The sequence below is a fragment of the Podarcis liolepis genome (genome assembly GCF_965112155.1).
Source record: "Podarcis liolepis genome assembly, chromosome: 13".
NCBI classification, from domain to species: Eukaryota; Metazoa; Chordata; class Lepidosauria; order Squamata; family Lacertidae; genus Podarcis; species Podarcis liolepis.
The window spans coordinates 10,318,133-10,335,792 of NC_139573.1; the positions used below are offsets into that span (position 1 = coordinate 10,318,133).

At 40.4% G+C, this 17,660-nt stretch overlaps 1 protein-coding gene across 1 annotated transcript in view; it reads left to right on the forward strand.

Moving 5' to 3' along the window:
* LOC310692593 (vomeronasal type-2 receptor 116-like) overlaps window positions 1-17,660 on the forward strand; it is a gene marked incomplete at its 5' end in the record, with an annotated part of 38,289 nt that overhangs the window by 18,666 nt on the left and 1,963 nt on the right. The gene's annotated exons all lie outside the window — the stretch shown is intronic.

The following is a 17,660-nucleotide window of genomic DNA, read 5'->3' on the forward strand; positions in this document are numbered from 1 at the left end:
TATAGACCTTTTAATTCTCTTCCTCTTAGCTCCATTCATTCCTGCGGAGAATCTCATTCAACAACAGTGCTGGGGATGAAATCACATTAAATGAATATGGAGAGTTAGCGGCTGGCTTTGATATTACCAACTTGGTCACTTTCCCAAATAGATCATACATCAGAGTCAAAGTGGGAAGGTTGGATCCTCAGGCCCCTCCGGGCAAAGAGCTCACCATTAATGAGGACAGAATGAAATGGCACAGAGACTTCACTCAGGTATGGGAATAACGGCACAATCTGTGAAATGCCAAAATTTGTGGTTATCCACAAAATGCATTGTAACAAAAGCAATTCATACATTATTGATTTTGAAATTCAATATTAAATATGGCTTAAAATAAGTGCTTCATAGTGCTTTAATTGAGAGATACTCTACTTGAAAGAGTGACTTTTCTGTATGTTTGCACCTTCAGCCTCTGAGGCCGTGCATGTTGGCCTTCAGTTTTGCTAATGGCACTTTTATTTGTACATAATATTACATTACATGGGATACTGACATTCCCTTTTTATTTATTCCATGCTAATAAGCCAGGGATGCGGGTAGCACTGTGGGTTAAATCACAGAGCCTAGGACTTGCCGATCAGAAAGTTGGCAGTTCGAATCCCCGCAACGGGGTAAGCTCCCGTTGCTAAGTCCCAGCTCCTGCCAACCTAGAAGTTCGAAAGCACGTCAAAGTGCAAGTAGATAAATAGGTACCGCTCCGGCGGGAAGGTAAACAGCATTTCTGTGCACTGCTCTGGTTCACCAGAAGTGGCTTAGTCATGCTTGCCACATGACCTGGAAGCTGTACACCGGCTCCCTCGGCCAATAAAGCGAGATGAGTGCTGCAACCCCGGAGTCGGCCACGACTGGACCTAATGGTCAGGGGTCCCTTTACCTTTACCTAATAAGCCATCCAGGAGAAATATTGTCCTTTAAGAAATGCTGTAAGGTCTATCAGTACATAAACAAATGAGCCACAATACCAAACTGAGGAACCTGTGCAGAAGACATCTCTCACTAAGAAGGAACAATGGCTATCAGAGAGTCCAGCATCATCTACCATTCCTGTTTATGAAATCCATGAAACTATTCTCCAGTTAGTGGCACTAGATTGAAGACTACGCTAGCTGTATCACTACTTGGGTTGAGAATGAACATCATGAAATTTTAGTTTGTATGAAGCTAAGTTCAGAGTGCATGCATCTAGGACCAGTTGTAGCAGGTGAGTAGGTCTAAGGTGGGAGTGCTTCCAGACCTCTTGCTTGAAAGGGAATGCAACACCTCCCAGAACAGGTGTTGCATAGGCACCACCCACCCAAAGCATTTCTCTCTCCCCATCCCTTCCATCACTGCCTCCAGACACCAAACCAGCACCTTCACCACCTCCTCTCATTCAAATGGAATGGAAAGGTAGAACTTCACATCATCAGCATACACATGACACCATGTGCTAGATCCTAGGATGTTGTTCCAAAGGATTTCCTATAGATGATAAATACTATAGGAGACAGAATGGGGTCTAACAGGGCACCACAATCCAAAGGTCATTCAATAATTTCCTAGTGCTAGTTTCTTATTGTGACCCTACAGATAGAAGCAGAGCCACTATAAAGGGTTACCTTTAATTCCTTGAGCCACCACAAAAGAACACCATGTGAACTCCTTGAAGCAAATGCCGTTAGGTGGTGACTCCATCAAAAGGCAAAGCCAGGGTGAAATCACACCAAATTTTAACACAGCTGTAAGATTGGATGGTCCAGGTATGAATACTGAAATCTTCTTAAGTTTGTATGATACTTAGAGCAGCAACTGTTAAAGCACCTGATACTGGATAATTCCCCAAAACAATATTAAACTCTTCCTGTCTCTTTGGATAGGTGCCACCCCTCTCTATATGTAATGCCCACTGTCTTCCTGGTTATGGGAAGAAAAAGAAGGAGGGGAAGAAGTTTTGCTGCTATGATTGTGATCCATGTCCAGACGGAATGATCTCAGATGAGAAAGGTGGGAGATGACATCTTCAGATATTACAAAAGCTCTGGGCTCTTGGCAATTTTGTTGAGGATAGGAGGCTTAAATTAATGGAGGTCCTGTTCTAATAGTTTATAGATAACATCAATATATTTTTATCTTTAAAACATCTTGAATATTTTTTTTATTATATATTATACCTCCAACCTCTGCAAATATAGGGTGGAATACAAGTGGTGTTTCCCCCTCTAAGAATTAGGTTGTTTGACAAGAGGGTGAAAGTCTCATTAAACTTGCCTTTCTAGGCTCCTAAGATTTCAGCTGTAATTTCTTAATTTGCTGTACAGTTTGTGTGGTTCTAAGACAAAGGAGGGGGGCTGTAAGAGAAGATATCCTCCAAGTAGAAAATTCCAGATTGGATTCATGAGGTTTACTTTTGATGCCACTAGGTTAAAAGAATTTGGGTTTGAAGTTCTTAAACCTTTTTAGGTAGAAATCACTATGCTAGATGGATTACTGATTAGGAAATTCTTAAGAATAGTTTTGATTGCTTCAAATTGTCATGCACCGTTTGTTTTCAGACATGGAAACATGTGTCAGTTGCCCAGCAGATCAATATCCAAACAGCGGCCAGGATCTATGCATTCCTAAGATTCCAAACTTCCTAGCCTTTGATGAAAACTTGGCCATTGTTTCAACTTTTTTTGCACTTTTATTCTCTCTCATCACAATTCTGGTGCTTGGCATCTTCATTAAGCATCGCGATACAGCCATAGTCAAAGCCAACAACAGAAGCCTCACCTATGGTCTCCTTATCTCCCTCCTCTTGTGTTTCCTCTCTTCTTTGCTGTTTACTGGAAAACCTAATATGGTGACTTGCCTTCTCCGACAAACTGCTTTTGGCATTGTCTTCTCTGTGGCCCTCTCCACCATCTTAGCCAAAACCATATTGGTGGTTTTGGCATTCATGGCTACCAAACCAGGATCCAATATGAGGAAATGGGTAGGCAAAGAACTGGCTTATTCCATTGTCTTTTCCTGCTCCATTGTTCAAGTAGGAATCTGTGTCCTCTGGCTGGCAACCTCTCCCCCATTCCCAGATGTGGACATGCACTCAATGACTGAAGAAATCATATTTCTGTGTAATGAAGGGTCAGTCTCCATGTTCTATTGTGTTTTGGGCTACATGGGCTTCCTGGCCACTATCAGCTTCACGGTGGCCTTCCTAGCCAGGAAGTTGCCTGACACTTTCAACGAAGCCAAGTTCATCACCTTCAGCATGCTGGTCTTCTGCAGTGTTTGGCTCTCCTTCATTCCAACCTACCTGAGCACCAGAGGAAAATACATGGTGGCTGTGGAGATCTTCTCCATCTTTGCTTCCGGTGCTGGGTTACTGGCTTGCATTTTCACCCCTAAATGCTACATTATTGTGGTGAGGCCTGACCTGAACAACAAAGAGCAGCTAACACAGAGAAAGGTATAAATGACAGTGGAATTTGTGGCTCTGTTGGGTCCCAAAATACATGGACTTGCTAGCTGGTATCACTTTCCAGGTCCTTATTCTGGATATGTGTAGAGTTTGCTTCTCAACTTTTTTGTTTGCCAAAAATGTCTGAAAGGCAATGGGTACAGATTTTTCCTCAGGTTCTACTCCCAAAGCCTTTTTCACAAATGAGTAATGCTGTAATGCAGTGGAGATTTAGGTTCAAAGTTTCCTTCTCCTAGGTGGGCTTCCTTCCTAGGTTTACGAGACCCATCTGCCCCTCATTTCCCTCTACAGCACCTGCAGTAGCCACCTTTTTAAGCATTGGACCTGCTATTGCTCTCATCCACTCACTCAGTCTGATCCTGTCTTTTTATGCAGAGAAATTCCCCAACTCACTGAGGATTCGAGGCCCATTGGCTGCCCTCACCTGGTTTAGGCAGCCAGTTGCATTTTCTGGGGTGGGGTGTGGCTGCTGTTGAATGCTGACAGCTTCTAGGAGCCACAGGTGAGAGGTGAGTGCAGGGTGGGGATCAGAGGAAGGTAAACTACCCCAGAAGAGGCATGACATGTTCCCTACTAGAGTTACTACCCTTCCCTAACACTATATACACCCCGATATGTATTACTGTACCTTTACAGCAAATGGAATCCTAATAGCAAAACTGTCAGCCTTTTCATTTAGAAATGGTTAAATTCATTTGATGGATTTTGTAAATATATGGATGTCTGATTGTTAATAAAAAGTCTCTTATCAATTACATAATTTAATCTGCAAATTCATGTTGAAGACAACAGAGGGTACCAGAAACAAAATACATTGTGAAATTGTTGAGGGCTCTACATTCTTTATCTCTCACCCACAAGGCAGCTGAGGAATAGAAGAAGGAGAAGTTTAAAACAGCCATTTCCCTTGATTTTTAAATAGTTTTAAGAAAGAAAAGGAGCAGAGATATGCAACAATATCTGGAGGAAAACACATTGGATATTACTAACACTAATAGGACAAGCCTTTTAGTTTTCTGAATTACATTTCTAACTAGATGGAAAGGTTGAATATCTCAAGTAAGCCCAATGGCTTCAGAGAATACAGGTGTGTTTTTTCTAAAGGTGATTCTAAAGCCTATTTATGTTATTTTCTTTTATAATAATTTTTATTAATTATCAATTACCATCCAAAAATACCCTCATTAAAACTATACCAAATTATAATACTAATACTAATCAATCAAATACCGAATCATATAATTTAGGTGTCCCCCACCACCACCATGCTAGAAGTGATGGTTTGATGAATTTCTTTATCTCTGCATTCCAGAATCATCTTAATTTCTATTACATTCTGGTCAAAATAATAATCCCTTATACAACAACTGAAAAACTAATAACTTGTATTCATGTTGACACATTAAATGAATTATAGAACTACAAGTGAGGAAGCGAGGAAAGGATGGGGCCAGCTCAACTCTAGATATCCTACCATAGCAAGGACTGAACTAGATGACCTTGTAGGTTCATTCCTTGCCTATGATTTTTTGATGTGACAAATATAATTACATTGGCAGATCCAGCTTCCTTTCTACCAGCTGCAGGATTAGAAGTTTTTGGATTAACTATTTGCAGTCTGGATTTAACCATTCTTCCTATGCTGGAAAAAATGGTGAACACTCCTTTTTTCTGGAAGCCAAATCAGAGGATAAAGTGATGCAGTGACTTTTAGAAACTGTGGGATAACCGCTTCTCCCAGGCCATGATGGGAACCTGTCACGTATTAATGTATATTTAAAGCAAATGGAATCTTAATAGCAAAACTCTCAGCCTTTTCATTTAGAAATGGTTAATTTCAGTGGTTCAGTGTTGTACATGTACTGTATGAATGATTGTTAATAAAAAGTCTCATCAATTACTTCGTGTAATCTGCAAATTCATCTTGAAGACAACACAGGGTACAAGAAACAAAAAACATTGTGAAATAGTTAAGGGCTCTACATTCTTTATCTCTCACCTACAAGGCAGCTGAGGAACAGAAGAAGGAGAAGTTTAAAACAGCCATTTCCCTTTTTTTAAAAAAAATAGTTTTAACAAAGAAAAGTAGCAGAGATATGCAACCATACCTGGAGGAAAACACACTGGATATTACTAACACTAATAGGACAAGCCTTTTTTTTCTGAATTATACTTCTAACCTGTTTGAAAGAGTGGTGGCAGAGAATATCTCAAATAAGCCAAATGGCTTCAGAGAATACAGATGTGTTGTTTCTAAAGTTGATTCTAAAGTCTACTTATGCTATTTCTAGTATAATAATTTTTATTAATTTTAAATTAACATTCAATAATAGCCTCATTAAAACAATACCAAATTGTAATACTAATACTAATCACTTAAATACCGAATCAGATAATTTAGGTGCCCCCCCCACATGCTAGATGATTTCCTTTATTTCTGCATTCCAAAATCTTATTAATTTCTATTATATTCCGGTGAAAATAATAATCCCTTATACAACTGCAATATTAATAACTTCTATTTGTGTTGACATATTAAATGATTTATAGAACTACAAATGAGGCACTCAAACTATATCCTTGTTCTTCCAGTGTGTGGCAGTTATTCTGTCTGTGGTGTCTCTTCCAATCCTTGTAAAATGTTATGCTTATTGTGACGGAAAAGTTGGTTCCACAAGTATTTCTTTTTACTTTTTTTCCTGCCAGTAAATGCTTAAAGAACAGCAACCTGTGATTGGCTGTGGTTCCAGAAGGGAGAGTTTAAAAGGAACACACTTCGAGGGAGATGGAGTTAGAGTGTGGTTAAGAGGGGGGTTGAGTTGAGGTGGTTGAGGCGGGAGGCTGGAGAGATTGTGAGTTAGGGAGATAGGATAGGAGTGTGGAGGAGGGAGAGTTGGTTCTGGAATAAAACATCCACTCTGAGTGTACAGTGAAGGACTGAGTGTATTGTCCTGCAGGAGTAAAAGGACCAAATCTTTCTGGGAGACTGAGGGTGAGGCAGGAGAAGGAGGAGCTGAAATAGATGAGTCTGCTTAGGTCTCAAACTAATCTGGAGGGGAGAGACTCTTCTGAGGAAAGAGACTTCCAAATCCCAGTGAAGGAAGGGGGGTGAGCCCTTAAGACTATTACTGAAAGTACCTCAGGAGCTGCATTTGTTAAAGGGGTGGGTAAATGAAGGAAAGTACCGCCTTAGAAAGGAAACAAACTATAAAGTGAATTGAAGTGAACTAGTGTATTCTTTTTGAAGTAACCTAAGTTTCTCCACTTGTATTATACTACCTTGTTCTAAAAATAAATCTTTATTGTTTATTTAAAGAACACCTGCTCGAGACTCCAACTTCTTTTTCTTTTTTTTAATATATTAGCAAACCAATCATATCACATTAATTCCAAATTACAGAGCCAAATTTTGAATTTTTTGTTGGGGGTACCCATGCTTCGAGCTCAGAAAGGGATCCAAACATCTCTATTGCTGCTGCTTTAATATTCACAGTTCTGTCCAAATAGTATTCACAGTTCTGTCCAATCTTCTCTTTATTGTTTTCCTCATCTTCTTGTTATCATATAATACTTTCTTTGTGACCTCTGATAGTCTCCACAAGCGGGTTAAAAACAAACATTGTTATTGTCCTGTGTAGATTTTCCATTCCTCCAAGTGCCATATTCAAATAGACAGACGCCATTTCATCACTCCGTACAAAACATTCTTAAAGTCTTCCCATTAATCCTCGCAGGCCTGTCACTCTCTCCTCAATCTTCTTAGGGAGTTCTGCCAGGTCAAGCTCACAGTCCAATATGATAACAAAGCCATGGTCTCCTCCCCCTCGATCGTAAATCCTGCAACCAGGCCTGCTTCCTAGCAAGTCTCTTTTTATAACTACGTCATTCCAAAGGCCTTTCATTCCTTTCCAGATATTCCACAAACCATGTCTTTGATTAGTAATTCATTTCCACACAGTTCTTAATCATCCCGCTTATAATCAGTAGTTGCAACGATTCTTCTTGGGGGGGGGGATTGTTAGGTAATCACATAAGATAAAAAAAGAAAAGTTTCCTCCCCCCATTCCGTCCCATTCCGACATACCGACCCTTTGATGTGTCTTCTTCTTGATATATTTTCCTGTTGAATCCAGCCCGTCGCTCGACTTCACAGAGGTCACTTCACATAGCAGTGTCAACTCCCATTCTTCATTCGAAACATGTGCATTTGCTGCTCTCTAATTGTTTATTTTCAGCTGCTGCAACCAGGCGCGCTATCAGAGACAGCGTCCGGGAGAGCCGAGAACCCACACAAGGGCTATGCGCTTAGTGCCCTCAGGTCGGAAATCAAGCCTTTATCAGGAGAAACTGGCAACTCTCCCAGGCACCCGGCTTGGTCTCCTGTTGACCTCCCTGTCTGCTTTCCCGGCAAGATCCAGGCAGAGGTCGCGATAGGCGATCCTTCTCAGCGTGAGAAGAACACACCCCTCTTTCCTGCCCCCCCCCCCCGGGCAGGGGAAAGAGATAGACAGAAACATATTTACATGCCTTTATTTCTGTCTTTGCAGCGTTACAGAAAACATGACTGCTCTCTTCAAACTCCAGCAGTCGAGAGAGAACAAACACTTCCTGTCCAGCTCATATTACAATCTGAGCTAATTCCGGTGCCCTCTGCACTGTGAATTGACTGTCCCTCTGTTTCCCACAGAACAGTCCCAACATTCCCATTATGTTTTGTTTTCAAGCTACCAGCAGCTCGCGGCTGCATTGCTTCAATATCGTAACACCTCACCCCCTGCATCTTTTGAACTCGGGGGTGATTTATCGGCACCACAGGCAAAGGCAGTGTCCCCCCATTCCCTGGGGTAACAAGGGAGGCTGCATACTCCCATATCAGCCTCTTAATTTCCTCGTGTGAGCTGGAGAGATGGTATTGCCGGCCATCTTCCAATGCACCCCTAGCGCCCCCCCCCCGAGACTCCAACTTCTTGGTTATCCCCCTCACAAAGATCCCCCTGGTATAGTGAGGTTTTGTTTTTAAGCCTTCGGGTCAAAGGTTGTTCAGTGAGGTGGGGGCAATATATTTCAGAGAGAGTGGACACATGGGCTTGAGTGGTAACTGAGGTGCCAAGTTTGTCGCATCCATCTTTTCCAAGTTGTTGCTGTTCTCCATCATGCTTTGTGTGGATCCGATATCCCATTGGTCTATTGATGCTAGAATCCAGAGTCCCCACTTCTTGATAAGGCAAGGGTGCTATTCAGAATTGCTGCCACCATTCAGTTAATATGATGGCAAACTATGTCTGATCAGTGTTACATAGGTGGGAGAGTGATGGATACTACAGTACCAACAAATTAGGAAGCGGGGAAAGGATGGGGCCAGCTGAACTCTAGACATCCTGCTGACCTTGTAGGTTCATTCCTTGCTTATGATTTTGTGATGTTACAAATATAATTACATTGGCAGATCCGGCTTCCTGTCTACTAGCTGCAGTAATAAATCCTTTTGGATTCACTATCTGGAGTCTGGATTCAGACCGTTCCTCCTAGGCTGGAAAAAATGGTGAACACTGCTTTTTTACTGGAAGCCGAATCACAGGACAAAGCGATGCAGTGACTTTTGGAAAATGTGGGATAACCCTTCTCCCAGGGCATGATGGGAACCATCAACAGTTGCGGGAATGAAGGATACAGCACCATATATGGATGGGAAAACATCATGAGGGGAAATTGTCACACGCAGGAAAGAATAAGGACTACACTTAAAGTTCCTCACTTGAAAGTTTATAAATTACCTAATACAAATAGAAATCACAAGACTGTAGCCATTATATAAGAGATTATTATATGTGCATGGAATGCAATGGAAATTATTAACATAGTGGAACACAGAAATAATGAAGAAGAATGAAGCCATCAAATTTAGCATGCAAGGGGAAACATTTAATTAAATCATATAATTGACATTTGAATAATAGGCATTCATAATGGCATTAATCAGATAAAATTGGTATTGTTATAATGAGGTCGCTATTGGAACAATATTGGTAAATCAATAAAAATATATATTTAAAAAATAATAATAGTAATATTTTGGCAGTTCCACTACTGCTGATGCGCCATAGAATCCAAAAACACTGCACAACTGATTCTCTCCCCTATTATTACTAAAATTACAATAATCAATCCACCTGACTGAACCTCTAGATGTCACAGTGGAAAAAAAGAATCAACAAGCAAGCCTGAAATGGTTATAAGCTCCTCTGTGCTCCATAGACAACTAGGCTGGGCTCTGTTACTTATCTGTTATCAGTTTCCCTTTTTCATATCAAACCACTGCATCTTATTTGGTATCCAAGGCATTCTGTTGTGACAATGTTCAAGCTAACAATAAGGTGGATACATGTCCCTTAAAGTATCAAATTGACAGAGTCAGCTGCCACCCAATTTGTCTTGTTCATATCAGGTGGAGGAGAGGAATAATACTGTCGGGAGAAGCAGGGGAGTCCATGCAGACAAGGGTATTTGCCATCAGGATGTTGCTCCTGCTGCTTCTGCTGCTCCCCAATATAGTGTCCCAAGGACAAAGTACTAAATGCACCACAAATAATCCTGTCCATGTTCCACACGAGTGGTATGAGCCAGGTGACCTGGTCATTGGTGCAATGGCATCTCATATTTATTACATAGTCCCCAAATTATCCTTCAAGAAACACCCTTCCCAGGAATTCATTGATGCCCCACTGTAAGTAACCGTTAATTAATATTATTTTAATTATTCCTGATATGATTGATTGGGGGGGATAGCTTTAGAACTTTATTTTTTAAATGTGTCGAGAGATTTTATTAGAAATCTCTGTGCATATAGGCTGTGTTCATACTCTCAATGAACTATAAGCTTTTTTGATTCTAATTGTGTAAAGAGAGATAGAAAAGAGAGTAGGAGAAAGAGAAAAGAGATGGAATAAAAAAATAGGAACGGTACTGAATTTTTTTGATGATACCCACATTTTCAAGGTACTGAAAACAAACACAGTATTCTTAGATTGCCCAAATAAGTAAATAAACTTTGCTGGCTTCATCCTCTCTTTATAGGCAGGCAGGTAAATCTCTCCTATCTAGATTCTGAGCACTGTTTAATTTCCCCATCAAACAAAATCTCACTTCATTTGCAGGGTGTTGACAATGTTGACAGACGGAAAAGAGAGTAGGAGAAAGAGAAAAGGCATGAAAACCTAGGAGAAACATATAGCCAAAAGTGTTGTACTCAACTTTGTTGATGATACCCAAATTTTCAAGCTGGTGAAAACAAACACGGGATGCTGAAGATATCGAAGAAATGTGCAACGGCTTTTTTAATGACACAGTATTATGAGACTGCCTATTAAGTAAATAAACTTTGCGGGCTTTGTCCTTTCTTTCGATAGGCAGGCAAGTGAGTCTCTCATACCTAGATTATGATTAATTTCCCCACTCTTATTTCAACTGCAGGGTGGTGACAAAGTTTTACCAGCAAATCCTGGCCTTGGTGTTTGCTGTTGATGAGATCAACAAGAATCCCAGGATGTTGCCCAATGTCTCTCTCGGCTTCCACATCTATGATAGCTATTATGATTCAAAGATGACCTACCGAAACACTCTGGACCTGCTCTTTAAATCACGTCACTTTGTTCCCAACTACAGGTGTGGCATCCAGAAAAATGTCATAGGAGTCATTGGGGGACTCAGCTCTGATACCTCCTGGTGCATGGCAAACGTCTTAGGTCTTTTCAAGATTCCACAGGTAGAATATGGATTTTGAAAAACAGAGATTTCATGCTGTCCTTGCATTAGGAATCTACTGATTCATAAATATGGAGTGGGAGAATGAACAAAGTAAAAGGGGTATAATAGATGTAATAGAATATTGCTGTAAAGCTGCCAGGTATGTAAAGGAGGTATGGGACGTGGGGTGGTGCTGTGGGTTAAACCACAGAGCCTAGGACTTGCCGATCAGAAGGTCGGCGGTTTGAATCCCCATGACGGGGTAGGTTCCCATTGCTCGGTCCCTGCTCCTGCTAACCTAGCAGTTCGAAAGGTTGTCAAAGTGCAAGTAGATAAATAGGAACCGCTCCGACAGGAAGGTAACCGGCGTTTCAGTTCGCTGCTCTGGTTTGCCAGAAGAAGCTTAGTCATGCTGGCCACATGACCCGGAAGCTGTATGTCGGCTCCCTTGGCCAATAAAGCGAGATGAGCACCGCAACCCCAGAGTCGGTCATGACTGGACCTGATGGTCAGGGATTCCTTTACCTTTTATGTAAAGCAGGCACCTAGACTGGTTCATATACAACAGTCCTGAAAGCACTGCACTGGCTTCCTGTGAGGTACTCAGTATATGACATTGGCATTGGATTCATAGGCAAAAATAGCTGAGAACACATTAACTAAAAATGTTCCTGCCCTTAAAAATCAAGATAGTCCTTTCCCAAAGTATGATGTTAATCAACATTGTTCACTTTCAGAGGCTAATTGAAAAAGTGTTTTCTTGCTTTGTTCTGGCATTTGTCATCTGTCACTTCAGAGCGTTATATAGTGGTGTCAGCATTGTGCTATTCTGCTACATTGTTGTATTTCATTTAGTTGTTTTAAATAGTGCTGGTACAGTATTTTGTATTTTACTGATATTTTATATGATTTGGTTTTGTGCTCAGAGATGAATAGTATACACAATCTAATGGAGCGCTTCAGGATTTCCCAGGAAATCTTCCTGAGAGAGTTCTTAGTAGATAGAGAATCAACCGCTCCCTACAATCATTACAAAGGTTACAGATCATAAGTACATGATCAACAATTTCTATCACTCCACTTACACCTTGGAGTTTTGCTTAATCATCCACTTAGTATATTAACATGAGCCATGATAAATGGTCCCCTATTCTTCTTTTTTTAAAAAAATACTATTTATTAAATTTTCCACTTTTACAATCCAATAAAATCATATTAAATATTCCAAATTATATATATTATCCAAATATTATACATATAATTCCAAATATTATGCCAAATTATAAAAAAATTGAAGATATCTTCCCATGTTCTGAGGTCGGGTGTGGTTATGATCATCTCATACTTCTGGCAGCACCTTAAAGACCAACTAAGTTAGTTCTTGGTATGAGCTTTCGTGTGCATGCACACGAAGTGTATCTGAAGAAGTGTATCTGAAGAAGTGTGCATGCACACGAAAGCTCATACCAAGAACTAACTTAGTTGGTCTTTATGGTGCTACTGGAAGGAATTTTTTTATTTTGACTATGGCAGACCAACACGGCTACCTATCTGTAACTCATTCTTCTGGTGCTTTCATAATTTTCATGATAGTTCCAATAAATCATTCCAATCTTAATACTCATTACATTTCACAGCCTCTGAACAAGCAATATAAAACAAAACAATATATTCTGTGTGTTATTTACATCCAGAGTTCCCTCTGTATGTTCACGGTGTCTCTTCACAAAACGATGTTTCCACCAAGCCAGTCCAAAAATCTTCTCACCTCGGGCAGCAGCCAAGTCAGTCCAGATAAAATCAAAGCAAGGCATCTGCCCAATGCTTTAAGACCAGCTGTCCTTCAAATGGTTAACCTGTCCAGGGAAGGTTTTGCCATATAAAACTGGGAATGCAAATATTAAGTAAGATATTAAAAGGCACCTATCCCCCTAAGGCACCGCATTTAATTTGACAAGCTGATCTACTTTCGGTCTTGGCCGCTCGTTTAATTGGAGCTGCATCATTCCGATTCTAATTCTAGGCAAACTTCCTAAGTTTTTTTGGCGTCTCTCCAGTCATTCTCCAAATCAAAATTGGGAAACTCTTTATCCTCTTCCAAATATATCTGAAGTCGAATACTTTGAACTTGGTTTTCCACTTTTGAATAATTGTTATTTCCACACAGTTAATGACTATTAGAATCATATTATATCACAAAATAAACCACCTCTCCAGTCTCGCTTGCTATAAATAATCAGGGAGTTGGTTTGTTCAGAGGAGGATTTTGCCATATAAGAAAGCAAAATGAAATATAATAATAAAGAAGGCTGAAACCCCCCCCCCTTTCAGTTCCAACATACCAAGTCTACATAGATGTTTATCCTTTTTCCGTTGAAATCCTTTTTAGCACCTCAGTGGCTGAATTAATTAGCAGAGTAGTTTCTCCCCCTTCGCTCAGATCATGTTCAAAACTTAAATCCAATTTTTCATCTTAAGAACTGGAAGCTTGCTTCTAAATGGAGGCGACTTTGGAGAGTTGCCAAGAAACGTTCCAGGCTTTCCATCAAGCGTCCCCCAGCCTCCCCTCTCCCTTCTGAATTTGGGGCCAGGTGTTGGGAGATCTGTGGATGAGCTGCCACTCCCCAGCCTGAGGAGTGTAGGGAGGCTGATTACTCCCATCTCAGCCTCTGATTCCAGAACGTACAGTAGTGATGGAATTCAGCAATCCTCCATCGCAGCTCACTGGAAGCTATTCCCCCAAATGCTCCCCTATTCTTGGATACAATCAATATGTACAAGAATAAAGCTGTAATGATGCCATAATAATAATAAATATCAACAGAAAACATTGAGCAAGGTTATCTGTGTTTTCCTATATAAGCTGGGGTTGGTGCTCTCCCTAAACTTGGTAAACTTGGGATATAGATTCAATATATATTCAATATTTTAGTGTGTGTGCGTGCACGTGTTTATATACAAATGTTTTTGGGATATTATGATTTCTTCTTTTCACTTGGAAACATTTGGCTTTTGCTTTTTCCAGATTTCATATGGTTCATTTGAACCAGCCATAAATTATGGAACCAAGTTCCCTTCCTTTTACCGCATGGTCCCCAATGAAGACCTTCAGTTTCAGGGAATTATCCAGTTACTTCTGCATTTCAGATGGAAATGGGTTGGGGTCATGACTCCAGCTAACGAAGTTGGAGAACGTTTCTTGCAGAACATTGAGCCAATGCTTTTCAAGAATGGAATCTGTTCAGCATTCACAGAAAGATTTAAACACAATATACGTGATAATACTAACTTACAAGAAATGGTGGACATAAAGATTTTGTTACCAACTTTCACAACCAGCAGAGCCAATGCAGTTCTTGTATACGGAGAAAGTAGATTTATTATATGGCTGTCAGTTGCTTTAAGCACAATGGAGTTATATCAGCTACTATTTCCTCAAAAGAAGTCACGTGAAGGAAAAGTATGGATCACAACTACCCAAATTGATTTCATATTATATAGCCTGCAAAAAAAATTAATGTTAATATACGAAAGCTCCATGGTGCTATCTCCTTTGCAATTCACGTCAAGGAGATTCACAACTTTAAAGACTTTCTTCAGAGTGTATATCCTCATTGGACAGAGACAGATGGTTTTATTCAAGATTTCTGGGAAGATGCATTCAGTTGTTCACTTTCAAATTCCACTCTCTCAGCAACTATGTGTACTGGAGAGGAGATGCTGGAGAGCCTTCCTGCACCATTTTTTGAAATGAGCATGACTGGCCACAGCTACAGTATTTATAATGCTGTCTATGCTTTGGCACATGCCTTGAATAGCATGCACTTGGCTGGAGCCATCCGCAACAGAAGAGATGCTAAGGGAAAACTCTCTCCTCAGTATGCAGATCCTTGGCAGGTATTGTTCCCTCTCAAAAATTATTCACTGCATTGGTACATTTTTTGAGTAGGCATTTACTTATCAGTAAAGAAATAAAAGAATAAAACTTAAGAAATTAAAAAATAAACCTTTAGAAATTTTTATCAGAGATGGGAATTAGAATATTTCCTATAATGATACTGCACAGACCTTAGATGACACAGGCTTCCACAAGCAACAGACTTCCAAAAACTACATGTAACTGAAGCTGTGCCAACCACATCCATCCACGATTCTCTCTGTCTCTCTTACCTGTCCAGTTACCCAGTGGTGTAAGGATGGAGGCCAGGGGCCCGTGGCCAATTTACATAATTCTGAGGGAGCACAAACAGAACCCCCACACCAGGCATTGGCTTCCCCCACACCAGGCACTGGATCCTCATTTGGGGGGCTTCCACTGCTTGGGCATGTCCTGGAAGACCCCATCTTTCCCTGTCTACCCACTGCCAGGCGTTTCTGGCACCCTGAAGCCAAACCTATACTCACTAGTAGGTCCCCAGAAGAGGCTAGCAACTGTGTGAGCATTGTCTCTAGACCCTGCTTTTCTCCCTCCTCCTCTCCATTGTGGACTGAAGTGTTCAACTTCCATCTAGGAAAGCTATTCAACAATCTTAATCAGTCTGTTTGAATGCTTTATAGACCTTTTTATGCTCTTCCTCTTAGCTCCACTCATTCCTGCAGAGAATCTCATTCAACAACAGTGCTGGGGATGAAATTGCATTAAATGAATATGGAGAGTTAGCAGCTGGCCTTGATATTACCAACTTGGTCACTTTCCCAAATAATTCCTATGTCAGAGTCAAAGTGGGAAGGCTGGATCCTCAGGCCCCTCCGGGCAGAGAGCTCACCATTAAGGAGGACCAAATCAAATGGCACAGAGCCTTCACTCAGGTATGGAAAAAAATGGCACAGACCCTGGTTTTCCACAGAATGGGATGTAACAAAAGCATTTCATGCATTAATAATTTTGAAATTTATTATTTAATATAGCTTATTTTTCATATATAGTTTTCATATCTAGATGATAGTGCTTTAATGGAGAGATTCTCTTTTTGAAAGAGTGACTTTTCCTGTATGTTTGCACCTTCAGCCTCTGAAGCTGTGCTTGTTGGCCTTCAATTTTGCTAAAGGCACTTTTCTTTCTACATAGTATTACATTACATGTGATACTGACATTCCCTTTTTGTTTACTGCATGTTAATAAGGCATCCAGGAGAAAATATTGTCCTTTAAGAAACGCTGTAAGGTCTATCAGTACAAAAACAAATGAGCCACAATATCAAAATGAGCAACATGTGCAGAAGACATCTCCCACTAAGAAGGAGCAATGGCTATCAGAGAGTCCAGCATCATCCACCATTCTTGTTTATGAAATCCATGAAGCAGTTCTCCAGTTAGTGGCATTAGATTAAATACTAAGCTGGCTGTATCAGTATTTGGGTTGAGAATGAACATCATAATTTTCTTGATTTTGTATGAAGAAAGTTCAGGATATATACACCTAGGAGTGGTTGTAGCTGGTGAATAGGTCTAAGGTGGGTGGAGGACTCCTAGCTAGCACTCAAAAAATACTTCAGACTCTAGTGATGAGTTAGAATCAAGGAGTGCTCCCAGATCTCTTGTTTCATTTTTTTTAAAAAAGATATTTATTAAAGTTTTCAAAATATTACAAAAAGATAAAAAAGAAAAAAGAAAAATACAAAATAAAAATAGTTAAAAACAATTCAATCTTTCAATAACTTATCTTTCATTAGCTTATTTCCCGGACCTCCTCACGCCTCCCTTTTCTGTATTCCAGTTCAGTTTGTTAGTTCAGCAAATCCCTCCCCTCTTTGTTTATCCTACCAGATCTCTTGTTTCAAATGGAATGCAACCCCTCACAGAACAAGGCAGGCGTAGGAACCACCCAGCCAAAGCATTTCTCTGTGTTAAGGATTCAGCCCCCATCCCATCCATGACTCACTCCAGAAACCTGTCAAACAATTTCAGCAACTCCTTTCATTCTAATGAAATGGAAAGGTAGAACTGCATATCATCAGCATACAGATGATGACATGTCCCAGATCTTAGCCTATTATTCCTAAGAGTTTCATACAGGTGATAAATACCATAGGAGGCAGAATGGGGCCTAACAGGACACCACAACCAAAAAGTCATGAGATAATTTGCATGTAGTGACCCTGCAGGTAGGGGCAGAACTACTATAATGGGTTACCTTAAATTCCTTGAGCAACCACAAAAGGAACACCATGTGAACTCCTGTTTAATCACCTGAAATTGGATATTTGAAAAATTCCCCAAAACAATATCTTAATATTAAACTTTTCCTATCTCTTTGGATAGGTGCCACCGCTTTCTCTATGCAATGCCAACTGCCATCCTGGTTACGGGAAGAAAAAGAAGGAGGGGAAGAAGTTTTGCTGCTATGATTGTGATCCATGTCCAGAAGGAATGATTTCAAATGAGAAAGGTTAGAGATGACATCTTAAGATACTGCAGAACCTCTGGGCTCCTG